General features: G+C 42.6%; 1 protein-coding gene across 2 annotated transcripts in view; it reads right to left on the reverse strand.

Moving 5' to 3' along the window:
- The window catches only part of TSEN15 (tRNA splicing endonuclease subunit 15), a 185,903-nt gene that overhangs the window by 13,351 nt on the left and 145,032 nt on the right, over positions 1 to 27,520 (reverse strand). Inside the window, exons 14-15 of one of the 2 annotated variants that reach the window (XR_006591897.1) lie at positions 8,937 to 9,045; positions 6,388 to 6,518 (exon numbers count right to left, since the gene is read on the reverse strand). The gene's annotated coding sequence lies outside the window, so the exon portion shown is untranslated. The remainder of the gene's footprint in view (positions 1 to 6,387; positions 6,519 to 8,936; positions 9,046 to 27,520) is intronic. The other variant, XR_006591898.1, reaches the window with a different exon arrangement.

The following is a 27,520-nucleotide window of genomic DNA, read 5'->3' on the forward strand; positions in this document are numbered from 1 at the left end:
GGAAGAAATGGACAAATTCCTGAACACCCACACTCTTCCAAAACTCAATCAGGAGGAAATAGAAAGCTTGAACAGACCCATAACCAGGGAAGAAATTGAATCGGTTATCAAAAATCTCCCAACAAATAAGAGTCCAGGACCAGATGGCTTCCCAGGGGAGTTCTACCAGACGTTTAAAGCAGAGATAATACCTATCCTTCTCAAGCTATTCCAAGAAATAGAAAGGGAAGGAAAACTTCCAGACTCATTCTATGAAGCCAGTATTACTTTGATTCCTAAACCTGACAGAGACCCAGTAAAAAAAGAGAACTACAGGCCAATATCCCTGATGAATATGGATGCAAAAATTCTCAATAAGATACTAGCAAATCGAATTCAACGGCATATAAAAAGAATTATTCACCATGATCAAGTGGGATTCATTCCTGGGATGCAGGGCTGGTTCAACATTCGCAAATCAATCAACGTGATACATCACATTAACAAAAAAAAAGAGAAGAACCATATGATCCTGTCAATCGATGCAGAAAAGGCCTTTGACAAAATCCAGCACCCTTTCTTAATAAAAACCCTTGAGAAAGTCGGGATAGAAGGAACATACTTAAAGATCATAAAAGCCATCTATGAAAAGCCCACAGCTAACATCATCCTCAACGGGGAAAAACTGAGAGCTTTTTCCCTGAGATCAGGAACACGACAAGGATGCCCACTCTCACCGCTGCTGTTTAACATAGTGCTGGAAGTTCTAGCATCAGCAATCAGACAACAAAAGGAAATCAAAGGCATCAAAATTGGCAAAGACGAAGTCAAGCTTTCGCTTTTTGCAGATGACATGATATTATACATGGAAAATCCGATAGACTCCACCAAAAGTCTACTAGAACTGATACAGGAATTCAGCAAAGTTGCAGGATACAAAATCAATGTACAGAAATCAGTTGCATTCTTATACACTAACAATGAAGCAACAGAAAGACAAATAAAGAAGCTGATCCCATTCACAATTGCACCAAGAAGCATAAAATACCTAGGAATAAATCTAACCAAAGATGTAAAGGATCTGTATACTGAAAACTATAGAAAGCTTATGAAGGAAATTGAAGAAGATTTAAAGAAATGGAAAGACATTCCCTGCTCATGGATTGGAAAAATAAATATTGTCAAAATGTCAATACTACCCAAAGCTATCTACACATTCAATGCAATCCCAATCAAAATTGCACCAGCATTCTTCTCGAAACTAGAACAAGCAATCCTAAAATTCATATGGAACCACAAAAGGCCCCGAATAGCCAAAGGAATTTTGAAGAAGAAGACCAAAGCAGGAGGCATCACAATCCCAGACTTTAGCCTCTACTACAAAGCTGTCATCATCAAGACAGCATGGTATTGGCACAGAAACAGACACATAGACCAATGGAATAGAATAGAAACCCCAGAACTAGACCCACAAACGTATGGCCAACTCATCTTTGACAAAGCAGGAAAGAACATCCAATGGAAAAAAGACAGCCTCTTTAACAAATGGTGCTGGGAGAACTGGACAGCAACATGCAGAAGGTTGAAACTAGACCACTTTCTCACACCATTCACAAAAATAAACTCAAAATGGATAAAGGACCTAAATGTGAGACAGGAAACCATCAAAACCTTAGAGGAGAAAGCAGGAAAAGACCTCTCTGACCTCAGCCGTAGCAATCTCTTACTCGACACATCCCCAAAGGCAAGGGAATTAAAAGCAAAAGTGAATTACTGGGACCTTATGAAGATAAAAAGCTTCTGCACAGCAAAGGAAACAACCAACAAAACTAAAAGGCAACCAACGGAATGGGAAAAGATATTCGCAAATGACATATCGGACAAAGGGCTAGTATCCAAAATCTATAAAGAGCTCACCAAACTCCACACCCGAAAAACAAATAACCCAGTGAAGAAATGGGCAGAAAACATGAATAGACACTTCTCTAAAGAAGACATCCGGATGGCCAACAGGCACATGAAAAGATGTTCAGCGTCGCTCCTTATCAGGGAAATACAAATCAAAACCACACTCAGGTATCACCTCACGCCAGTCAGAGTGGCCAAAATGAACAAATCAGGAGACTCTAGATGCTGGAGAGGATGTGGAGAAACGGGAACCCTCTTGCACTGTTGGTGGGAATGCAAATTGGTGCAGCCGCTCTGGAAAGCAGTGTGGAGGTTCCTCAGAAAATTAAAAATAGACCTACCCTATGACCCAGCAATAGCACTGCTAGGAATTTATCCAAGGGATACAGGAGTACTGATGCATAGGGCCACTTGTACCCCAATGTTCATAGCAGCACTCTCAACAATAGCCAAATTATGGAAAGAGCCTAAATGTCCATCAACTGATGAATGGATAAAGAAATTGTGGTTTATATACACAATGGAATATTACGTGGCAATGAGAAAAAATGAAATATGGCCTTTTGTAGCAACGTGGATGGAACTGGAGAGTGTGATGCTAAGTGAAATAAGCCATACAGAGAAAGACAGATACCATATGGTTTCACTCTTATGTGGACCCTGAGAATTTAACAGGAACCCATGGGGGAGGGGAAGGAAAAAAAAAAACAGGTTAGAGTGGGAGAGAGCCAAAGTATAAGAGACTCTTAAAAACTGAGAACAAACTGAGGGTTGATGGGGGGTGGGAGGGAGGAGAGGGTGGGTGATGGGTATTGAGGAGGGCACCTTTTGGGATGAGCACTGGGTGTTGTATGGAAACTAATTTGTCAATAAATTTCATATTAAAAAAAAAATAAAAATAAAAATAAAAAAAAAAAAAAAAAAAAAAAAGAAAAGAGAAAAGAAATAAAAAAAAAAAAAAAAATACGAATGTCCTGCTGGGTGGTAGATTCCACTTCTCCTCCAGTAAGAATTATTTAACTAAATAGTATGTGTGTAGAGTCTGCCCCAACAGACCAGTCCTTTACCTTTCTCCACCTGCTTTGTGTCCTGAGTTACTGATTTTTATTGGCCACATAGCCTCGCTCCCTTGCCTTCCGGATTGGGCAGGTTTAGTCCATGGACAGTTCTGGGAGGAGATCAAAGGGTGGAAGCAAAGAGAGATTAGGGTATTTATTCCCCTGGCTCCTTCCCTCCTGGGCCATGACTTGGCACTGGCTGTGTTTTTCTACCTAAGACCATAGCCCTTACCTGGCTTTGGTAACTGCTTCCTCCAATCTTTGTCCCTTTCTGCTATTATTGTACTTAGGGAGCTTTATTATCCCTTGTTGATTTCCTTTAACCTTGCCCACATCTTTGCAAATTGCCTCTTCATTAACTATTTTCCAATCATGGCTTTTGGTTTTTTTTTTAATTTTTTAATGTTTATTTATTTTTGAGAGAGAGAGAGAGAGAAAGAGGGAGAGAGAGAAAGAGACAGAGCATGAGTGGGAGAGTGGCAGAGAGAGAGGGAGAGACAGAATTGGAAGCAGGCTCCAGGCTCCTAGCTGTCAGCACAGAACCTGACGTGTGGCTCGAACACACACACTGTGAGATCATGACCTGAACATGTTTAACTGACTGAGCCACCCCGGTGCCTCCAATCATCACTTTTAAATGTGCTATTTCTTTTCTGACAGGACCCAGACTGATGCAGTGATCCCACTATGAATGGCCTCAAGAAATAGATCTCCCAAACTGTACATTGGGATTGTATCGTGTGGAAGACAGAAGGACGCCCTCCCCAAAATGTCCACATCTTAATCCCTGGGATCTGTGAACATGTTAGGTGGTAAAGGACAGTTAAGGTGGCAGATAGAATTAAGGTTGCCTATCAGTTGACCTCAAGATAGGAAGATTATCCTGGGTGGGCCCAATGTAATCACAAGGATCCCGAAAGTGGAAGAGGAAGGCAGAAAAGGAATCAGTGCCAGACTGGTGTGAGGTAAGAAAGACTGACCAGCTGTTTCTGACTTTGGACATGGAAGGGCGTCATGAGCCATGAAATGCAGCCAGTCCCTAGAAATGGAAAAGTCATGGAAAGAGATGTTTCCCTAGAGTCTTCAGCAAGAATACAGTCCTGCTGATACCTTGATTTTAGCCCAGTGAGACCCGTCTCAGAGTTTTGACCTACAGAGTTGTAAGATAATAAATATGTGTTGTTTCAAGTCAATAAGTTCATGGTAATTTATTATAGTAGCAATAGGAAACTGATACAGGTTGCTAACACATTCGATGAGAACATAGAACTTTCTTCTTTTTTTTTAAGTTTATTTATTTATTTTGAGAGAGACAGAGACAGTGCAAGTGAGGGGGGGGGGCACAGAGAAGAGAGAGAAAGAGAGAGAGAATCCCAAGCAGGTTCCATGCTGTCAGCTGTAGAACCAGATGTGGGGCTCGAACCCACAGACCATGAATTCATGACCTGAGTAGAAACCAAGAGTCTGAGACTTAACCTACTGAGCCACCCAGGTACCCCAGAACATAGAACTTTCTTGATGTAAGAAAATGGAATATGTATAATCCATAGTATATTATTAAAATTATTACTAGTAACAGAGACTAGGATGCCATGCAGGTGAAGGGCAAGGTATTAAAAAATCATTTAGCTGTGGTCCTTAGGTGCTATGATGACAATGGTAACTTTCAAGACAGTGGGGTGAGTTGGCTTTTTCTGTCAGTCCTAAATAATGTACACAGATAAAAGTACTGATTTAAAGCTTTGGAGATACAGTCAGGGTATAAGTAGAAAGTTAAAAAACCTCTCTGGCAGCTTTAAACAATGCCTAGGGGCACCTGGGTGGCTCTGTTGGCATCCGACTTTGGCTGAGTTCATGATCTCACCGTTCATGAGTTCAAGCCCTGCGTCAGGCTCTGTGCTGACAGCTCAGAGCCTGGAGCCCAATTCAAATTATGTGTCTCCCTCTCTTTTTGCCCCTCCTCTGCTCACACACTCTCTCTCTCCTTCAAAAATAAATAAAAATTAAAAAAAATAATGCCTACCTTTGAGACATGGGCTGGAAGTATTTGGGCAGATGCAGAAAAGACAAAGAACTCTGAACCCCCAAATTGTCTTAAAACTTTCTTGCATATAAGCACCCCAATCCAGTTTAGGGGTTGGAGAACAGAGAATTGGTGGTAGATGAAAGAAGCCATGCCTCTCAACTTAGTCCTCACATTAGCCTCAGAAACAGCACTGTGCAACTGTTTTATGTTAGTCATTTTTTCCCCTTTATTTCTCTGAAACCTTATATAAAAGGCACTGGTAATGGCTGACATCTGACATTTAGGTGGGATTTTGGCTGAATTCATATCTCCTACAATGAATGGTAGCTGTGGGTCCTCTGTATTGAGGATGTAAGGTTTTTTTTTTTTTTTTTTACTCAGATGAAAGGATGCTGAGGCAAAGTGTGGCTTAAGGTGAAAGTGTGTTTCCATTTTTCTCCACCCTGCTTTGTGTCCTGAGAAGCTGATCTTTATAGACAGCATCAACCAGGCTTCCTTGTCCTCTGGCTTCTGGCTAGGTTTGGCCAATTTAAGGCACTGGCAGAAGATTAGAGGATGAGCTGGGAGAGAAAGGGCAGGGGATTTACTTTCCTGCCTCCCTCCTTGCAGGGCTACAGTTGACTACATTTGCCACAGCCACTATTTTCGAAACATAGCTAGAGATCCCAGCCCATGCTGGGCAGCCTGGGTCTACAGCTTGCTGTTGTTTCTACAGTTTCCTGGGGTCCTTCACCTAACCCTTTCTGGGTCTCCTTAACCTTGCCTTTACTTTTCTAAGTAGTCCCTTTATTAATCTCTTCAAATATCCCCTTTTTCTTGCTGGAACTCTCACTGATAACCATCATCATCATTGCCATCATCATCAGAGCAACTAACATTTACTAATCACTTATTATGTTCCAGGCACTGTGCCCAAACTTCTCACACAAATTACTTATTTTACCCTTACCATAACTTTATGGTATGCATGACTATTGTTACTCTGTTTTGGAGATCAGGAAATTGGCATTTAGAAATTGGTACACAGCTTTCCCAAACTTACCTAGCTAGACAAGATTTGAATCCAGTCTGCAGCATTTGAGAAAGCGTGGTAGAATAAGTATAGAAGACAGGTTTTGAAATCAAAGAGACTTGGTGACAAATATCAAATGATGATCCGAGCCAAAACACTTAATCCCTCTGAGCTTAGGTTTCCTTATTTCTGAAATGGGAACTGCCTTGCCTCAGCTAGCTAGAGCTCTTTTTTGCAAGCAACAGAAGCAACACGAGCCAATCAAAATGACTGGATTCCAGGGAGTTGTGGAGATAGTAACAACTAATGAATGCATTCTTCAAGGCTTCCATGTTGTCAGTTCCAACCATCTTCCATCCGTGGCTGACTGCTCAAGACTCAGATTCCCAGGAGAGGGTGCCTACCTGGTCTGGCTCATGTTGCTTTCCACACCTTTAATTCAGTAGGGTAGGTCATCAAGTATTCATTCAGTGATGGAGAGTTCATCTCCCAAGGAAAACTGGTGTGATTTTACCTGAAAATGGGGTAAGGGATGCTGTAAAGGCAAAAAGGAAACAAACACTATAAAATGTGGTTTCATGAATGCTACAAAAAGTAAAGGAGATAGTTTAGGCAAAGCACTTGACATAGGAGTCAGGGCTTTCTCTTCCCTTTTGTTGAAACATTCAGAAAAGGGGCATTTAATAGTAGTATAAGAAATGATATTGAATAGAATTTATCCTCCACTGGCTGTTTCTATTGTCTACCTCCTGATAGTAGACAGGAACTATCTGATGTTAACCTCCCTCTTATTCTGCCCAGTGACTGCCAACCTTTCCCCATAATGCCTGTGTTTATATAGATTTCTCCCCATTGCTTATAGGCATCTTTCTATGGTCTGTCCATACTAATGTGCTAATCTGAATCATCTCATTGGCGAGCATCCTGTTTTTTCTCCATCGTGACATTTTTTAAAATTTCAAACATATAGAAAAATTAAAAGAATCAGACAGTGAGCACCCATAAACACACCACCTAGATTCTACCATTAATATTTTAGGTTATTTGCTTTATGGCATGTCCATCCAACTGTCTGTCCATTCATACATCCATTCAAGCCCCTGTTTGACAACATTGTATCTTAATGGCTTAATAAAGATTTTTTTTTACAATGAACCAAAATCTTTCATATCAATGTTAGCAAAGAACCAAATGACAGAGGTCCCAGCAACAACTAGGGGTTGGGCCAGTATCTGTTGGTTAATGCTTTGAATAGAAGAAGTTTTTAAAACATTTGTTTCTCACAGAATGTAACCATCTGTTCTTTCTAACAGGTTCTTGACTTCTATCATTTCTAACTGTCTCTAAAATAGATTTTTCAGAGAACTGCTTTTGGAATGATTGGGAAAGTGTTCTTGGGAAGAATTCACTGACTGAAGTGAGCCAAAATCAGAAAAGTATACGGATGGAGCATTTCCTATGTAATAATAATAATGATAAGTTTTGAAAAATGTCTGGTCACCAAAAATGTCTGTCAGGAGTCAAAGACTCTGAGAGGGATGGTCCCAATCTTGAGAATCAGATAAACAACTCAACTCCTCAGGGCTACTGGAATACCAAGATAATTTACACACCTCACATTGCATTCTATTCTTACTGACTAGGTTTCACTGTGAGACTTGCGGTTTCATTCAAGCTCCTGAATTCAAAATTCAAACATCTGGGTTTTTGTTGATTTGCATACTTGTTGAAAAGAGATGTTGAGCCAGTGCTGGTCAAATTTTAGGTGCAAAGGTAATAAAGTGGAAGAAACATAACATAGCCATTTTTGAAGTGTAAACACAGTTCACATTTAAGTCTACAATACGGAATGTCTAGTCTTGGTGCCATTTGTCTGTGTTCTGGCATGAGATTTTTATATCTTGATGGGTAAGTAGAGGTGGATGAGTGTGTTTTGGGAGTACTAAGGTGGAATTAGCAGGTGGCTGAGGAAAACTTGCTGAGAAAAAAAGGAGATGGAGGAATAATTCTGCCAGCAGGAGAGAGAAGGTCTAATCTGTACTGGAAAGAATAGTGAAATGTAAATAGAATCTCAGGACATGTCAACGAAGAAGAATAAAGATGAAAAGGGGATAACATAGAAGAGAAATGCAAACAACACCTAAATAAGTGAATATAGACTGAATGGAGAAGAGACATCTCTGAGTTTAGGTGAGAAATTCTCAAGTAACCAGGCATGCTATGATAAAGACTGGCCTGGGGTTACAGGATATAATAAAAAAGAAATGAGTACTATAGACAGGTAAAATACCAGGGAGAGGTTCTTATGTGCTTAGGCCAATCAGCACAGCCCATCAGCCTAACCCCAGTCAGCTCAGACGTGGCCACAGAGCCTTTTTAAAAATGCTTGGATAGAAAAGTACTCTCTTCTGGTTGGTGTGCTGTGTGGACCTGAAGCTTGGAACTGCTGCAGCCATGTTGACACCATGAGGGAAGACAGCCTTATGATGATGCTTCCCCTTGAAAGACAGAAAAATCAGGTCATCCAGGACAACACCGAGCCACTGATCAACCTTCTCTGAAATTCAAACCACCCCGGGATTTAACAAATTCAACCTCATCATTGAATAGCTACAAATTGATAATGGTGTCGGTGTAGCCCAGAAGGCATCACTAACATAGTTAATGGTGCCATCCTTATTGGAAAATAATCTGCTACCACATCCTCTGGCACATAGACAATGTTCAGTTAAAATATAAGTGGAGGGGGAAAAATCTAGCTAAAAGCCAAGGTTCGAAGCAAAGGTAAGATACCATGTTTGTGACAGCAAAGTGGTGTTGAGTAGGGGGTTTGTGGCCATGCCAATGTAAGGAAGAATTAGCAAAAAATTCTATTTTTCCCATTCACCATTCTGTAACAGAGATAAAGCACCTGAGGATATAGAAATAGTGATCAGAAAACAGGTTTTCTCACATTTTCTCAGCTGCTTTTTCAAATTCTTTCCATTCTTGACAGTCAGCAACTCACAAGATAGGGAGGATAGTACACTTCTCTTCTAATTTTTCAGGGCAGAGGGAACTACCTAAAAAGGAAAATAATGTTCAATAGTGTAGTATGGGAGCTCAGTTCTGATGGTGACTTTTTTAAGGAACCACTATGTCCCCAAATAGTCTCTACCATCGGTAATTGTGCCCCCTTCTCCAAAGCAGGGGTGATAAACTAATACAGTCTTTCTGAGAGGCTTGGAAAATCTGCAAATGCAAACTACTTTAGAAACAGTCAGATACTAACTGAGTAGAGAGTAGAAATTACACCCTAGAGGAAATAAAAACAGCATTTTTCTTAGTCTTTATTTCCAAGGTTTGTGTACAAGGCTAGCGTTTTTCAGTGAGTGACACTCTGGAGTCCTTTCCTAATGACCCTAAACAAATTTCAGAGATCAAGCAAAGCATCATTTTGGTTAATAAACAAGGTCATAAAGTGAATATGCCAATTTCAAAGCTACCGTTGTGTGGGGGAAGATTTTTTCGTTATGAACTAAACATATTAACTTTTATGGCAGCTCGTTGCCTTCTGAGAGCACTCATGTATCCCATTTATCAAGGCTGTGTGTAGCCTTGAGATGTGCGTGCTGTATCACTGGGAGACAGAGAGTTAATAAATATGGTGCAAATTAAAAAGAGTCTCACCTATGGGGAGAAATAAATGAGATGAACAGAGTGATTAAAGAAAGCATCTTACTCAAGCTGAGTACTGAGGCAAGGTTCTCTAAGAGCTACAAGGAAGCATGAGTATAAATAGTGGGAAGGACAGAAATTACCTATGAAGTAAATATCTGATGACTTCTAGGGCTTAGCCTGGAATAACAGAGAGGTCAAGGTTATCATTAAAGCAATGTATGCACTAAATACATAAAGAGGTAAATGAGAAAGTCTCTGTCCTCCTAAGATTTATACTCTACTTAGGAAGACAGGTTATGCACATGGAAAGGTGCTATAGCATGCCCAATATTGACACTTAAGGGTTAAAGGAATTATAGTCCTAATGGTGTGGGAGCTTAGAGGATTGCTGTGGGCTTGGGTAGCTGGGGAGAAAGAGGTGATTCTGAGCTGGGCTTCGCAGAGAGAGTAGTCCCAAATGGGTGAGTGGATGAAAATGTATGTGAAGGGAAGTCAGAAAGGAAGAGGGAAAAGACAGATGAGATGGCCCCCCTGGTGCTTCTGGGACATCTACAGACCCCATGAATTTCCTCATCTCTCCCTTTCAAGCAATAATACTGCATTGAAAGGAAGAGAATTTGAATGAATAAAAGGAGGTCTTCTACAGATCCTCCAAAAGAGCAATTCTATTGTAGTGCTAGCTTTCTATGATATTTATGTGTATATTTGCTATATCAACACAGAAGTTATGGAAAAAAGAAAAATATAGGCTCTAATCATAATCATGACGGTAACTGACTAAAACCCAACAGGTATTCTTTCCAACAATTTAAAAATAGCAACAACATCATCACCTGAGATTTGAATTCACTTCAGGCACAAAGTAAAATATTACAAAAATAATTTCCCGGACACCTACTTAAGGGGAGATTTCAGGTCAGAAATCACATTAAGGAATTAGTTACTAAGCACCAGGACAAATCCATTAACATCGCAATCTTTGTGGTCATCTGCCATATCGCCAACACAGGTCTCAACATCATCACGTGGACAGGAGGGAAAACATTTTAATATGGGAAATGATGAGCACATCTTCTGTAAGTATCAAAGATCTCGGAGATCTTTCCTGGAATTACTGAACTATTTCCATCTTTTTAGTGAGAAATACCTCTTTAGGAAGGCAGCAGTTGATGTCATCTGGACTGTCGAGTCCTATTAAAGATGAGTTCAACTCAACTACCTTGTAAATAACAATATTCTCATCACTTGAAATATTAAAGCCATGTGTACAGAGCTTACATCATGACATTATCTTTTTAATTTCTTCCCTCACCTGTAGCAATCTCTTTAGCCTCCCATCTTGGAGGATGACACCACCATCTATCCAGTGACCTAATCCAATAACCCAGATGCCCATGTTTTTTCCTCACTGCAATTCCTGCTTCTTTCATTTTCACTCCCTTAGTATTCTCCCTGTCTGTGTCCACCACCCTATCCCTACTACTGCCATTAATCAGGTTCTCACCATTGCACAACTGGAATATTACAGTCTCCTAACTGGCCTCCTTTGCTCTCCTGTAGCCTATTTTCCCTAATGAATCAAGAGTAACCAATTCTGATAAGCACGATTCTGTTAATGGTACTGGCATAGGTTAAATCTTTCACTGCTTCTAGAAGAAGGCTCAAATAATTCGGCTGGGATAGAAAAATCTTCATGATCTGACCCATCTACTTCATGAACCTTATCTCTTATCACACCCCCCATTTCTTATCTCACAGTCCAGCCAGGATGAATTGTTTTCGTGATCTCTGAATGCATCCCATTCCTTTGTTCAGGCTGCTCTCGTGTGGAATGTTCTTTTCAGTGACCATGTCTACCTGGCCAACAAAGCCCACCTTTGAAGGCTCAGCCGAAGAATTATCTAGGAAGTCCTTCCTGTCCACTCCTTTAAGTAGAATTATTCCTAATCAGTGCTCCCGTTAAACCTGCACAGTCTTCTGGTATCACACATACTCATTGTGCTTCCTGGTTTCCAGGTCTGTTTTCCTTTTTAGGCTGAAGATAAGGGATGACGATGCCATATTCATCCCCGTATTGTATTCATATTTGTGTTGCCAGTTGGTTCCCTGTTAGGCTTTGCCAAAGAGAGCACTAGAAAGAAGTTGCAAGACGGGAGGAGGAAGAAGGGACTTGCTCCTTCCTGTCTGCTACTTTCTGGCTTCTTGTCTGCTTCCTGTTCCTGTGAGCAACGCTCCAGCAACACTTCCTTGCCTTCCTGAAGTAGCAGCTGAATCCCGTTTGCAATTTTTCCAACCCTGGCAGAACAAGCCTCATTGTTTCCCTCAAAGGGACGCCAGTATGAACCAGCTGCCCCCGCTCAGAGGGCTGGGTCCCAGTCTCCAGGGAATCCTCAAAGCCTCAAAGTTTTAATAATTCCAATTTCTTTCCCTGTTCTCCCAGGTTTGGAGGTGGGAGCTGCTTCCTGCAGTTGCTACTTCAATGGAACTGTAGAATTCTCTTTTTATACTTTCAGTGATCTAGTTAACAACCACATCTGGTTAACAACTCTTTTTTTTTTATTTAAAAAAAATTTTTTTAATGTTTATTTTTGAGAGACAGCACGAATGGGGGAGGGGCAGAGAGCGAGGGAGACACAGAATCCGAAGCAGGCTCCAGGCTCTAAGCTGTCAGCACAGAGCTTGATGGGGGGCTCGAACTCATGAACCACGAGATCATGGCCTGAGCTGAAGTCGGACGCTTAACTGACTGAGTTGCCCAGGCACCCCTAAAAAAACAAAATCTTAAAAAAAAAGTTTACCTCCAAAACATGCACTGAATTAGTAATGTTTTTGCAGGGAGCTTTATTCAGTATACCTTTATTCTCTAGGTCTTAAATTTGACATCATTGTTTCAGAGAATTGACATCATCATTCAGAGAATGCGCAATGTTGGCCACTTCGCACGGGGCCTACACTAGACTGTTTGTGACCAGTCCCACTCTGGACCAAGAATGCTCTTCTCATTCCAGCCCCGTTATGACTAAGCCCACCATCTTGATCATCCGAGCAGATTCTCAACTGGTTTGTCATCTGTATATGTTTTCTGCTCTTTTCCTCCCCCAGCCTGAGAGCAAGATTATTTCACTGTTTCTGTGAATCCCCCACAGCTCAGCAAATATTATGCAAACAAACACATGAAGGAATTAGGTGAATAATCAGGCAAAGAGAAAATTCACTTGCACTGACTTACCACTGTTTATTGATTGGAAGACTTTGGGCACGATAGCGCTTGATAAAGATTGTTAATTAATCATTCACCAGTACAATGTATGATCCCCATTTCTCGTGAGTGATCCTGACTGCCTTACTATTGTTTTTGGACCTATATCTCTCAGAGGAAACATTAATTTCTATTAATAGTGACAGAGGCGGCCACAGAAGGAAGAGCATGAGGTTGGAGTCAGAAAAAACTAGGTATAGATTCTGAAATTGCCACCTGTATGACCTTGGGGGCAAGTTACTTAAGCTCTTGGAGCCTCAATATCCTTTTCTGTAAATTGGAATAATAATAATAATAATAACAAACACCTATTAATTGTTTTATACCAGATATGTTCTAAGATCCATACATTTATTAACTAATTTAATCCTTACAACAACCCTGTGAGGTATTTACTATCACTACCCCCATTTTAGAGACAATCTCAGACAGGTTGAATAGCTTGTCTAAGATAACCCTGCTAGGAATTCTTTGGGTCCAGATGTAGAGCCAAGCAGTCTGGCTCCAGAGCCCAGCTTCCTGACCATCTGCTGGCTCTTTCCTGATTACCAAGAATCTCATTCAATGAGCTAATACATGTTGAGGGCATGGCCCATATAAGTGCCGCATAAATGGTGCTATTCTGGCACCCTGGAAGGGAATTCAGAAAGAGCTTGGATTCAGTAGCATAAGTTCAGATTAGATTTACCATTGAAATGACCTGACTGGTATGAACCGTTAGTTTCGTTATGAACATTTTGGCAAAAGCGTCGGCCTCAAATAGTAGCAGAACATTTTCCTCCCATCCTTAATGGTCAACGTGGTGAAAGGTATTTAGTTCTGTAGTGTTTATTCTGTGTTCCGTTGCTAAGGAAAAGGTGATGTAGCCAGATAATGCAGCGACAGGCGACAGCTGAGCCATGTAAAGGCAGCGTCCTGAGCCCTGAGCGAGCCTTCTCTAAGCCAGCACTCACTGCCTTTACCCAGCTCTGTTTCTTTCCAGTACCTCCCACCGCCTACCATAAGGAACTCGTGTGTTGTCTGTCCTCCCACAGAAATGAAGTCCCCATAGGGTCAGAACAGGATCGGTTTGGTTCCCTGCTGCACGGCCTTTGCTTAAAACACCATCCTACCGAGAGCGGGCTCTCGCCTCGGTACCTGCTGCACAAACAGCGGGCACTGTCTTCAGTACCGGTTTTCCAGAAAATACGGGACGAGTCTGCGTGCACTGTGGCTCATCCCCATTTCTGACGGGGACTGGGGACACGATCTTAAAACATAACTACAAGCAACAGGTCAGAGACAGTGCAGAGTCAGAGCCTGTACCTCCTTCAGCGCTTGGGTGAGGCTGCGGCTCCAGACGGGACAGCCAGGTAGGAGCCCTCCGAGGCTACAGAGAGGACAGATCTGAAGGAAATATGGAGGTGGGGTTGATGCCAGCACCTCGAATCAGGTCTGCTTTGAGAAATTCCGCTCAGAATTTAGTCAGGAAAGTGTCTCTCTCAAAAAAACCATGAGGAGTAAATAGCTCTGGGATGCACTGTTTTGCTTTGGCTGCTTGGAAGCTTAGGGCCAAACTTCATGCTCAGAAATGGTAGTAATAATTGTTTAGGCCACAGTTTTAGTATCTTTTTCTCTCTCTGATATACATATATATATATACATATATAATATGTTTATTATATTTAATATAAGAATAAATATTTATCATGTATATTTATTTTGCTTGACATAATAGATTTGATATATAAGATATATGGAATCTGATATATATGCATTTTTTTTTTAATTTTTTTAGGGTTTATTTATTATTGAGAGGCAGAGAGAACATGAGCATGGAGGGGCAGAGAGAGGGGGAGACACAGAATCCGAAGCAGCTCCAGGCTCCGAGCTGTCAGCACAGAGCCCCACGCGGGGCTCGAACTCACAAACTGTGAGATCGTGATCAGCTGAAGTCAGACGCTTCACTGACTGAGCCACCCAGGCACCCAAATCTGTTTTTATTTTAATAAATTTATTACACATATCTTTCTGTTTGGAAACCATCTCAAATTTTAAAAGTAGGATATAAATGTAGATTTCTGAATAAAAAAGAAGTCAGAGAAGTCCTGAGGGTCAGGATGGTGGCCCCGGAAGAAGCCTCTCTTTCCTAGTCCCCGGCATGGCATGCATTTCTGCCCCTCACTGTGTTACCCCCCTCCCAATCTTGGCCCCAGCTCCGGACCTACAAGGAGAGTCCACTCAGCACATTTCTCTGCGTTCACCTCTTGCTCTACATCACTGGTACCAGCCACACACCCAGCAAATCTGATCCCGTGCTCTTCCATTTAACCTTCTTCAGGATTCCTCACTGCACAGCAGAGAAAACTCCGTTGAGCCGAATAAACCCTCCAGCCACGTTCCATGTCATGTCTTTCTCCAAATTTATGTTTAGTCAGTGTGATTCTGTTTATAAAAATGTATCGGATATCTACTACATGCCTGGTTCTACGTGCCCTAGAGTTACAGAACGGTGGGGCTTAGCTCTTTCTGGGAAGTCCCGCAACACCCTTGAGGTCATTACCTCTCCATATACTCTATCTTGTCTATCCCATGCATTCTTTTATTATTTAGCTCCAATCCACACTGCTGGACATGGACTTTCTATGGCTTGTGGTTTACTTCTTCTGCTTGACTCTGCATTCATGGAAAGTAGGAGACATCGTTCATCCGTCTCCATGACTTCAGAGTCTAGGGGCTAGCACACAGCGGGTTTTGATAAACATATGTGTGTATATAATCATTTTTTAATGGCGGAAATTAAAGACGTGAGAAAGAATACCCAGGACAGTACCTTTCACACAGTATTTATTCACTAAATGTTTGTTTGTGGGAAGAGAAAATGAGGGTCAGAGACACCCCGTAACTGAGAAAGGGAAAGGGAAAAGTGGCGAATGGGTTGTCTGAGAGACAAATGTCCATGGGTGAGAATCATGTGTTTTGGAAGAACAATGACTGAACTTTCAAACATGTGTATTTAGTTTGATTCAGTAAGTATCCTTTTTTTTTTTTTTAAGTTTATTTATTTGTTCATTCTGAGAGAGAGCATGTACGCGGGGAGGGACAGAGAGAGAGGAGAGGGAGACTCTCAAGCAGGCCCTGTGCTGTACTGTTAGCGCAAAGCCCTATGTGGGGGTCGAACCCATGAACTGTGAGATCATGACCTCAACCGAAATCAAGAGTTAGACACCTAACCTACTGAGCCACCCAGGTGCCCCTCAGTAAGTATTTTCTGGGGCGCTTGGGTGGCTCAGTCAGTTGAGCGTCCGACTTTAGCTCAGGTCATGATCTCACGGTTCATGGGTTCGAGCCCCAAATCAGGCTTTCTGCTGTCAGCATGGAGCCCAGAGCCTGCTTCAGATTCTCTGTGTCCCTCTCTCTCTCTCTGCCCCTCCCTCCCTCACTCTCTCTCTCTCTCAAAAATAAACATTAAAAAAGAGAATAAGTGTTCTAAAAAATTTTTTTTAGTTTATTTATTTTGAGAGAGACAAAGTGAAGTGGGAGAGGGGCAGAGAGAGAGAGGGGGGAGACAGAGAGAGAGAGAGAGAGAGAGAGAGAGAGAGAGAATCCCAAGCAGGCTGCACACTGTCAGCACAGAGCCCGACTCACAAAACCTTGAGATCTTGAGCTGAACTGAAACCAAGGGTTGGATGCTTAACTGACTGAGCCACCCAGGCACCCCAGAATAAGTATTTCTTAAACATCAACTATAAATAGGAAAGCTGACTGGGCAGCTGGGGTTTGAGCAACACATGAGCAGACGCACACTTGTGAAGTGCTATTTCATTACAAGTGTGGACTCTGCAACCGCACGAGCCCTGGTAGAGTCTTACCAACTCCTTGCTGCGTAACTTTGAGCAAGTTACATAACCTTTTCAAACCGGATTTCCTATATAAAATAAGGATAAAAATTACCTAACTCACGGGTTGTAAGTTTGAAATGAGACAATTCATGTGGTACGTAAGGGACGTAGAAAGGATGTGGCAAATATTAGCTGTCAGTACTGGTAACCAAACGAGAGATAAAAACCATGGTCCAGATTTATCTTCTTCTTCACAGAAAGAGCCACATTAACTCCTCATGTGAGTATAAAAACGTTTATCAAACACCATGATGTTTAAGCTGAACCATATGAAATGATCAACATTCAACTGGTTTTTGACTTATTAAAATGGTAAGATCCTTTTGTGGCCCAATATTTCCTGCATGGTCCAGTTGGTCACGGGCCATTTAGAGGCACATCACTTAATTTCCTCCGTCTGCTCTGACATCTTTCCTCTCAGCCAGCTTGTTCATTTATGCTTGTTCACGATGCGTGCCCTGCTTACTTCCAGAAAGGACCCGAGGAGGCTCGACCCCTGTAGCCACGAGGCTGTCCGTGTGGTTTATTTGGCAATTAATCATGTGCCGCCCTGTGACAAATCCTCTGTTGTCTTGAACTGTTATGTAAATCTTGTACTGGATTTAGCTTTTTCAGGCCAAAAGCTGTCAATAGTGAGAGAGAACAACTTGGCCACATTGGAAGCAGACTGGAGAGTGTATCGCGTGCCTTGCAGGGCCCTGGCTTCAGGGGCTGGGAACGGGAGCCTGGGGAGGAGGAAATGCAAGAATTACAGGCCAGTGAGCTGTCACCAGCACCCAGACAATGGCCCGAGGGCAGGAAAGGACTTATTCTATTCCACTTGATGACGTAAAGAAGTAGGATCCACCAGGAATCTTGACCAAGAGGGTGGAAGTTCCCTTGACATGAAAGAAACCCCTCTCATCTCTTCTAAGAAGGAAGAAGAACCTTTTTAAAAGAGTGATATTCAGGAGCATCTGGGTGGCTCAGTAGGTTGAGCCTCTGACTTTGGCTCAGGTCATGATCTTGCAGTCAGTGAGTTCGAGCCCCGCATCGGGCTCTGTGCTGACAGCTGGGAGCCTGGAGCCTGCTTTGGATTCTGTGTCTCCCTCTCTCGCTGTCCCTCCTCAACTCACACTCTGTCTCGAAAATGAATAAACGTTAACAAAAAAAGTTTTTTTAATTAAAAAAAAAAGAGTGATATTCAGGAGACAGCACTGCAGGTCAATAAAAAAAAAATGTACTTTCTAGACATGGGGCTGCCCAAGAGGATATGGCATTTGTGAAAGGTTGAAAACTACTGGGCCAGAAGATACTTTATTTCCAACTCTTGCCTTGTTTTCTAGTTTTCAGACTGTTGATCCCAGGCCGCTCTGCACATCCCTCCCTGTTCTCCAGGTGGTGGGGGCACCTCCTTCCCCTCCCCCACCCCGCCCCATCTCAAGGGCTGCAGAACAGAGGGGCTTGGGCCGAGGAAACGGCAAAGAGCTTCGCCGAGGAGCAGGTGGGCCGGGAGGGCTGCATGGAGGCAGGCAAGACGGTCTTACTGATTCAGTCACAGCGTCTGAGCCTAGAACCCACCTCTTAAACCTTGACCGAACTTCCTTTTGGCCGCTGTTTTCATGCACAGCCCGTGGCTTAAAAATGCTCACATACGCTCCTCCTGATTACTATGCGCTGTGGCGTCTCACACTTTCGGGGCTGTGTCTCTGCAGAGTGAAAGGCAGATGACAGGGAGCTTTTTGTCTTTCATATGCCACCTAGACTGTGACATGCCCCCACGGACAATCCGGGCAGCAGTGGGGCTCTCCCTTTGGTGAGAGATGTGACATGTGTCAGAAAAGGGAGCTGGCTCCCTCTTCAGAAGATTGCTTCTTGCCGGGTGTCTGGGAGAGCTCCGAGGTGGCTCACTTTGCCGGGCGAACAAAGGTGGGGCGAACAAAGGTGAGGCGAACCCCGCCCAGCGGACCCCCAGAGCAGCGCTTCTCAGCAAGGGAACCGGATATTCACGATCTGTGCCTCCTGGTCTCAGCCTGACACCCAATTTAAACCATGACCTTAAGCAAGTTACCAAACCTCCCTATGCCTCTGCTTCCCCAACTGTAAAATAACCGTCCTGAAGTCTGTCAACAGTCCCGGGGAAGAGGTAATAAAATGAATGGTGATACACGTCAAGAAGTAGTAATCGAAGCTGACTTTTACGTATGGTTTTGCATACATAAAAGTGCCCTAGGAAGAAAAGATGGTCTGATTCTTCCGAGTGATTTCCATAATGTTAGGCTGGCTCCCAGATCATGTTATGGAACTGTAATACAAAGAAGGTGATATCTGCACCTTATCTTCTTAGCTCATCCTGCTTTGTTTGTATTTACATGGCTGTCTAAGGGGATACCATCAATATCCTGTGAGGAAAAAGCTGTCTGTATGTCAGGGTCTGTCTGTCTGCAGCATTCGTGTCGTGGTAACATCCTCACAGCATGCCAACCAGGATGTCAGAGGACTGGGCTTCATCTCACTGTGGATTACAGTGAGTGGATCATTAACAGACCAGGAGCTTCCCAGTCCCATATTCTAGTAAACTTGAGGTTGAATGCAGGGTTGTTTTTGTTTTGTTTTTTTTACTGTTTATTTATTTATTTTGAGACAGAGAGAGAGAGAAGCAAAGAGAGAATCCCAAGCAGTCTCCATGCTGTCAGAACAGAGCCTGATGCAGGGTTCGATCCCATGAACAGCGAGATCCTGACCTGAGCTGAAACCAAGAATCAGACGCTCAACCGACTGAGCCACCCAGGAGCCCCCATGAATGCTGGTTTTGACAAACTAAAGCAGAGATATGCCCCTTGAGGAAAAGCACGCCCAAGAAGTTCAAAACCATTTGTCTCTTGTTTTTTCTTTCTTTCTTTCTTTCTTTCTTTCTTTCTTTCTTTCTTTCTTTCTTTCTTTCTTTCTTTCTTTCTTTTTCTTTCTTTCTTTCTCTTTCTTTCTTTCTTTTTCTTTCTTTCTCTTTCTTTCTTTCTTTCTTTCTTTCTTTCTTTCTTTCTTTCATTTCAAGGAAGACTGCTGCTAAATTTAAATTAAAGAATTTTTTCCTAGGCTGAAGTTACTCTTGCACTCAATAATCTGCTACTGAGCATGTGCTAAGTACTGTGAGACCTTCTTCTCAGCACTGGAGATGTTAAGGATGAAAAAACCACGCTACCTGAATGCAAGGAGCTTACAGTCCAGTCAGGAGGACTGACAAAGACATCCAATCCTAGCACAGGGTGCCATGTGCTGTGGAGAGAGGAAAAGTCCAGGGTGCGTCCAGTGGGAAATGGATGAGGGGCATTCAAATGCAGTGGGAGGAATGACTTCTGGTCAAAGATGACCAGTCATCTCCACATGGTTAATTTCTCTTTCTCTCCTGAGACCAGGGAGAGAGAACTGATTACAACCATCGATTGTAATGACATCAAAATTGTAAGTATAAACCCACAACGATGTAGAAAATGGGAGAGGTAACTTCAGACAAGAGTCTTTTAACAAATCAAAGGAAGAGAGAACGCGGATATAGAAGGGATACTGAGGAATTATGGAGGAAGCAGCTGCCCAGAGCACTGAAGGCGGGTGGTGAGGGAGGGGAGCGAGGGGGGAGGACACGACTGAAAGGGGATGCTCAGAAGTTAGGACCCAGGCTCCACAGACTGAGCCGGCAGGAAACAGGAGGATTCATCAGAAGTCTTTATGAGAAAGCCTCTTTATGAGACCACTTCACTCCCTCCGGCATATTCAGCAGCCGAGCGTCAATCTCTCAAATAAATTAGGGTGTCCTTCAAATCGCTGGACGGCCCCAGAGAGCAGACCTGCACCTTCTAGCATTTAGAAGTCCATCAGAGGAAAGTGGGGGTAGAAGCCTCATGCAGGGTTCTGGGCAGTGAGCATTTTGCACCCAGGGGACATTTGGCAGTGCCTGGAGAAGATAGTTTTGGTTATCTGGGAGGACAACCAATTTGGGGGAGGTAGACCCCAGAGATGCTGCTAAAAATCCTGCAATGCACAGGAGAGAGAGCCGCACAACAAAAGAATTACCTGGCCCCAAATGTCATTAGCGCCGAGTTTGAGAAACCCTGCTCTGACATAAAGCCCTCCAGCATATAAACCCCACACAGTGCTCCATTACCATTTCAGCAACGTCCCATTTCAGACATGCGGGTCAACTTTACCAAGTGTCTGGCCGGTGCTAGACGCTGTGAGAGATGCATTATGACAGATCCATGAGACTGTCATTGGGAGCAAGGGGACATGGGGTATCTCAGTGCTGCTCGGAAAACTCTGAGTGCAGCTAAATGTTTTAAAAAGAAGGAAGAGAAAGCACGAGAATCAAGAAGGAGCAAAGAAACCGCTCCCGTTGCACACTGTGCATGACACCGTGCACCCAGAGATGGCCAGCAGTGGGGCAAAGAGCAGGAGGAGGAGACTTTCTGGCCTCCAAAGGGGCAAACCTACTGAGGAGAATCAGTATCAGAAGTCAGGAGTTCAACTGGGATTACAAGCAAGAAATAGGGAAGGCCCTTGCTCCCTGACTCCAGGACAACACAGACTTCACGTGGGTGGGAGATGAGATGCGGAAGAATCGGGAACCCAGAGATGACTGACCTGGGCAGGCATGGCGCTTGGGGCGGAAGGGACCGATGCATCGCCTGGTACTGGGCTCACAACAGAGCAAGTGCCTTCGGCGGCAACTGGGTGCTGGCGGCAACTGGGTGCTGGCAGCACCCGCCTCTTCCTCTTCTTGGCCTCCTTTGCTTCTTGTAGGTCCAGTGCCCAGTGCAGCAATCAGAGGTCATCTGAGAGGAACGACCTGCAGGCCGCGAGGTGATGCCAGTGCACCTGCAACAGGTGAATTCAGTGCTGGTGGGAAAGTGGAATCCCGGCTTTGGTTGGAAGTAGGCCATTCCGTGTGCTCTTTCCTGCCGACCAGTCCCAGGATGGCTCCGCAGACCCACCACTGCGCTCCAGGGTGTTTTGACCGCACAAACCTCCTTCAGAAGTCACCCTCTAGATGCTTCTTGTTTTGTAGAAATCAAGCAAGAAAAAAGAGTGAAGATACCTCTAGGGGAGTTCTCAGGGAAGGCCTGAAGGTATTCTGGGACAGCAAGGGTGAAATTCTGATGATCCACAAACAAAAACAGGGCCCCCGTCCGATCTCCACTGTTATCATCACTGATGAGTTACTCACTCATTCTCCAAGTTTATTTCATGGGTGTCTGAAATTGAATCAAGTATGACCATCTCAGAAATCTCCCTTATTCATGGTGTACATCTGGCCAAGCGGGTGATAAGAAAAAGGCTGAATGCCCCAAAATTTGTGCTGGAGCTGGTACAACCTCTATCACGCTTTTAGGGTACAAAACACTGACTTAACCTGGACACATAATTAAACCACAATCTTATTTGCTGCTTTAAGAAACACTTTGGGCCTGGGTAGTTTATCAGAACCAGAAATAAAAACCCTCCCATACCAAAAATGTGGGAGAAAGAACTGCATGTTATTTAAGTGCTGGGCACTGTCCTAAGGACTTTGTTCTGGCATTTTAGTCCTCACAACAGCCATCTGAGTTAATATTACTAATCTACTTTATAGATAAAGAAATCAAGGTTCTAAGATATCATTATAAAAACCTAACATGTTTTTATTAATTATTAAGCCTTCTATGTCGGGACTGAGCTATCCTCTGGTGGAAATAGATAAAATGATGCAGTCTCTCCCCTCTCTCTAGGATATGGATGTATACACTGTTAACTACATACCAGAAATATTACAATGGAAGTCAGAGCTCCTGGAATCTGCCCAAAGGAGTAAGGGACAATGTCATAGTGAGGTGACACCAACTGACTCTTGAAGGAATAGGGACCTTCCAGTTCTTCTCCCTACCTGATGCTTTACTCCTGTACTATTGAAGAGTGATATCTTCAATTTCCATAGAAACTCCCTACAGGCAGGGCACCTGGGTGGCTCAGTCAGCTAAGCATCCGACTTCAGCTCAGGTCATGATCTCACAGTTTGTGAGTTTGAGCCCTACGTCGGGCTCTGTGCTGACAGCTCAGAGCCTGAAGCCTGCTTTGGATTCTGTGTCTCCCTCTCTCTCTGTCCCTCCCCCACTCGTGCCCTGTCTCTCTCTCTCTCTCTCTCTGTCTCTCAAAAAGAAATAAAACATTAAAAAAAAAAACAAACAAACCTCCCTGCAGGCTAATTAGAGACCAGCTTATAATTTAAAATAGGTAGACCTTAATATTCTCTGATGCATGCCACTTTCTACTTCCTGTTGGTAGAGTTCTATGGACCATCAGGAACCTTTTGGGGATCCTCAGGAAAGTCTGATAAAATAGTTTACTAGCTATATGTTACCACCCTTTTTTTAAATCGTAGGAAATATTTTATTACTTAAAATTTTTTTTAAGTTTATTTTTATTTGTTTTGAGAGAGAGAAATAGAGAGCAAGAAGGGGAGGGGCAGAGAGAGACGGAGACAGAATCCCCAGCAGACTCTATGCTGTCAGCACAGAGCCCCATGTGGGGCTTGAACTCACAAACTGTGAGATCATGACCTAAGCCGAAGTCAAGAGTTGGTTGCTTAACTGACTGAGCCACCCAGGCACGCCTCCTTTTTTTTTCTTTTCTTACCACTCTTTCTTTTATGCACCAGCTATATTTACCTAAAACACCACATGGGGCAACTGAACCACCACTCTCTTCCATTTGCCCTACTATTGCTACTTTGGAGGCTACAGTGCCCTCTGTCCCTTGGCTGGTGTTCTCAGACCAGCCCTGGACAGCCTGTTAATGGCCTTGCCTGAGTTTCCTCACTGGAGTCCATTTCTGGAGGACAGTCAAGGAAATGAAGCTAATGTCAGTGGAAAACTGGGTAGTTCCATGATGGCAGGACCTCTGACCCAGAAATACTCTGATTTCTCCAGTGATCAACATTCCTTTTCTAGCTTTGGTGGAAACTGAAAGGAAGAGTCAGGGCTGGATGTGAGAAAGCAGATTTTCCTCCCAGATGTTGCTTGGTGGCAATTGCTTCCATCACAGAGCCGGCTCACGATATTTATTGTCGTGACACATATCAAGGCATCCTTTTCATACCACTGGATTGCTTTGCATAAAATGTTAATTCATAGTACGTGCTTTAACTTCTTCTAAAGACTTTAAGTTGACCATTATTGGTAGAGAAGTCAGTGCATGGGCACCAACAACGTGGCTAAGGTGGCTCGTGGACTCTAGCTCTCCAGAAATAAGAAAAAGCTGAAATTCCCTTGGCTTGCCTGGAGACCTTACCGAATACTAATGTAATGGGTTCATAATAGGCAATATAGTTCATTTTAATTAGAATCCCACAATCCTAGAAATTAAGTTGAAAAAGAACTATTAGGTCATCTGGCCTATCACCTTCCCTATTCTCTCCTCAGTGCAAGATTGTTCCCTGGGGTCTCTCAGAAATGCACGGATTGGTCTACATTTAAACGACTGCAAAACTATGAGGTTTATGTCGTTCCCCTTGGGAAACTATTACACAGTCTAATGGATTTCACTGTGATTTCTTTCCCCAGAGATTCAGCCCAAATTTCTCTTTGCTTGAGTTTGTCACCTTTTATTTCTCTTTGAATACTCAGATTCAGAAACATCACAAGTAAGAATGACCAAATCTATTTTCTACTCTTCAGCAGTAAAAGGTGGGAATCTCAGCCCAGACCACTTCCTCAGTTTCACGTTTGTAGGTGAGTTGGGACATTACTAACCCTTTCTAACCACTAAGATACTCTCCTTTCCCCATGAAAGGAATCCACAGACTCACCAGGGTGGGGTCAATTTTGAATTCTGATGGTAGTGGCACATTTGACATGATTCTTGCCACCCTGCCTTGTCCAATCTGCCATATATAAATGAGGATACATTTGCCAAGATTTGAGATGCCCTCTGCATCTTGCTGAACAAAGAAAATCATTCTGGCTTTTAGGGGATAGAACTTAAGACTCTACCTTTATTAGCACCATTACCAACCAATTAAGCTACCATATTTTATTTCCTAGGATGACACCAAAAGAATCTTAGAAGTGCACGCTGGCTAGGTCAATAAACAGGTATAAATCCCCATGTCATCTATTTCACATATGTTTGTCTGCATGTACAGAGAGAAGCAGCAGCACCGGGAGAGAGACACGAAGGAGAAACAGCAGCAGAGCCACAAAAGGAAACACCCCCTGCATTTATAAAGGACAACTGAGTCACATGTATGGTGGGACTGTGATGCATTAGAACTCCTTAATTGAAGAGAAAGGCCTCCCTGGAGATTTTACTTCCTCACGTTTGCTTTTGGTTATTATTATTACTAGAATATGACAGAGACAGCAATGCCCTAATCTGAGAGAGGATCATTCTTCTGAGTAATGCACAATGCTGCAAAAACACTAATGAATTCAGAGCACAGCCAGGACTGAATTGCAAGCAATGGTCCCTAAAGGTAATCCCCCCGAATTATTATACTAGATGGCAACTCAGACTGAGTGAGATGGATGGGAGGAAAATGACTCTCGGAGTGTGATTTAATGACAAAAAAAGGCATAGTGAACATATGACCGGGCCTCCATTTCTAAGGATAGGCCCTTTCATCCATTCATTTTTTTTTTCCATCTTCATTTACTGCAAGCCCTTCTGGAGCCATGCACTGTGGCAGGCGCTAGGGGCACCTGTCCTGGGCTGTTGGAAGGAGGTGGCAGGTCATATATTAGCACTTTAATGGCAAACAGTTATGCTTCATCTTCCTTTGTGTTGGAAGTAGGAGCCAATTTAGAATTTTTAAAAATGGACTACAAAATCCTGTAAAGGGGGACAAAGTGAGAGAAAATAACATAACGAACACTTGGGTGCCCACCACCTAACTTTATCAAACCTTAACATTTTGACCTATTTACTATTTTTTTAAATAATAAAATATTACAACTATACTTGAAGTCTCCTGTGCACGCCTTCTCTAAGCCATCCTACAGGTGGCCATCATCTGAAATCTGATGTTTGTCACCCTCCTTCATGTTCTATACTACTCCTCATGTAGGTGTCTTATGTGTCTATCTTTGTTTAATTTGTTTTACTTTTTTAATTTACATCCAAATTAGTTAGCATACAGTGCAACAATGATTTCAGGAGCCCCTTACCCATTTAGCCCATTCCACCTCCTACAACCCCTCCGGTAACCCTCCGTTTGTTCTCCATATTTAAGAGTCTCTTATGTTTTGTCCCCCTCCCAGTTTTTATACTATTTTTGCTTCCCTTCCCTTATGTTCACCTGTTCTGTGTCTTCAAGTCCTCATATGAGTGAAGTCATATGATATTTGTCTTTCTCTGATCTTTGTTTTACATGCTTTCTATAAATGTTTACATATTCAATTTTGAGGGAGAGAGAGAGAGGGAGCGAGCACAGGAGGAGTGGAGAGAGAGGGAGAGAGAGAGAATCCCAAGCTGACAGTGCAGAGCTGGACAGGGGCTCCATCTCGCGAACCATGAGACCATGACCCGAACTGAAATCAAGAGTCAGACACTGAATCCATTGAGCCACCCAGGCGCCCTGTTTTATATGCTTTTAAGTTTTACACAAATGGCATCCTATCGTCTCTATTCTTCTGTCATTTGCTTTTTGTCATTCAACATTATGTTTTGGGGATTTATCCGTGTTAATACATGTAATCCTAGTCCATTCATTTAAATTTCTGTATGATGTTCCATTGTATGGCTATACCATAAATTATTTGTCCATTCCTGATGATCATTTAAGTCATTTCCCCTTTTTTACCCGAGTACTAACAGTGTTGCAATCAACATTCTTCTATAAATCTCCCATGCTGATGTGACACTTTCATTAGGTTATATGCCTAGAAGTGGAATCTGACTGAAAGTGGTCATAACTAGGTACAAAGTAGTATGGGAGGATTTGCGTCTATTATCCTTGCTTATACTTGTTTTGATCAGACTTAAAATTTTGGTCAACATGATGAGTGAGTAATGGTATCTCATGGTTGTTTTAATTGTAGTTTGTTAGTGACTGGGGACCTTGAGCATCTCTTATGTGTTTATTGGTAATTAATGACTATTGTTTTATGTTTTGCCTACTTTCTATTTTTTTCTTGCTGAGTGGTAGTGTTTTTTTAAACTCTGGATACGAGGCTTTTATCAATGGTCGGTTTCCAATATTCCCTCCCAGTGTCTCTCTTAATCTTTGTTTATGGAGACATTCTTCAAAAAAAGTCAGTTTAAAATTTAATGTTAGTGTAGTCAAATGTGCCACCATTTTCCATTATGGTTTTTCCCTTTATACATTGTCTAAGGAATCATTCCTTAGCCCTTAAATCAGAAATGCTTTCCTATATTTCCTTATAAATGTATTACATTTTTGCTTTCATGTAGAGCTTTTTAATGCACTGACAATTGATTTTTGTGTGTGATGTGTTTTTATTCTTCTCTGTCTGGATAACCAATGGTCCATCCCTCTTCTGCTCTGTCATACCAAACTTTCACTTAAGGATGGGATATTTTAGTTGTTGTCCTCCAGTCTTTGGGTCTATTTTTCTATTCCTGCACTGGTACCACCTCTCGTCACTGCTGTAACACTCTAAGAAGTCTTGATATCGGGCAAGGCTAGTTTCCTACTTTTTTTTTTTTTTCAAAACTGCCTCTCTTTATCCTTTGTCCTTTGCTCTTCTGTATAAAACTTAAGATCAGCTTGTC

Source organism: Felis catus, chromosome F1 (genome assembly GCF_018350175.1).
Source record: "Felis catus isolate Fca126 chromosome F1, F.catus_Fca126_mat1.0, whole genome shotgun sequence".
Taxonomy (NCBI): domain Eukaryota; kingdom Metazoa; phylum Chordata; class Mammalia; order Carnivora; family Felidae; genus Felis; species Felis catus.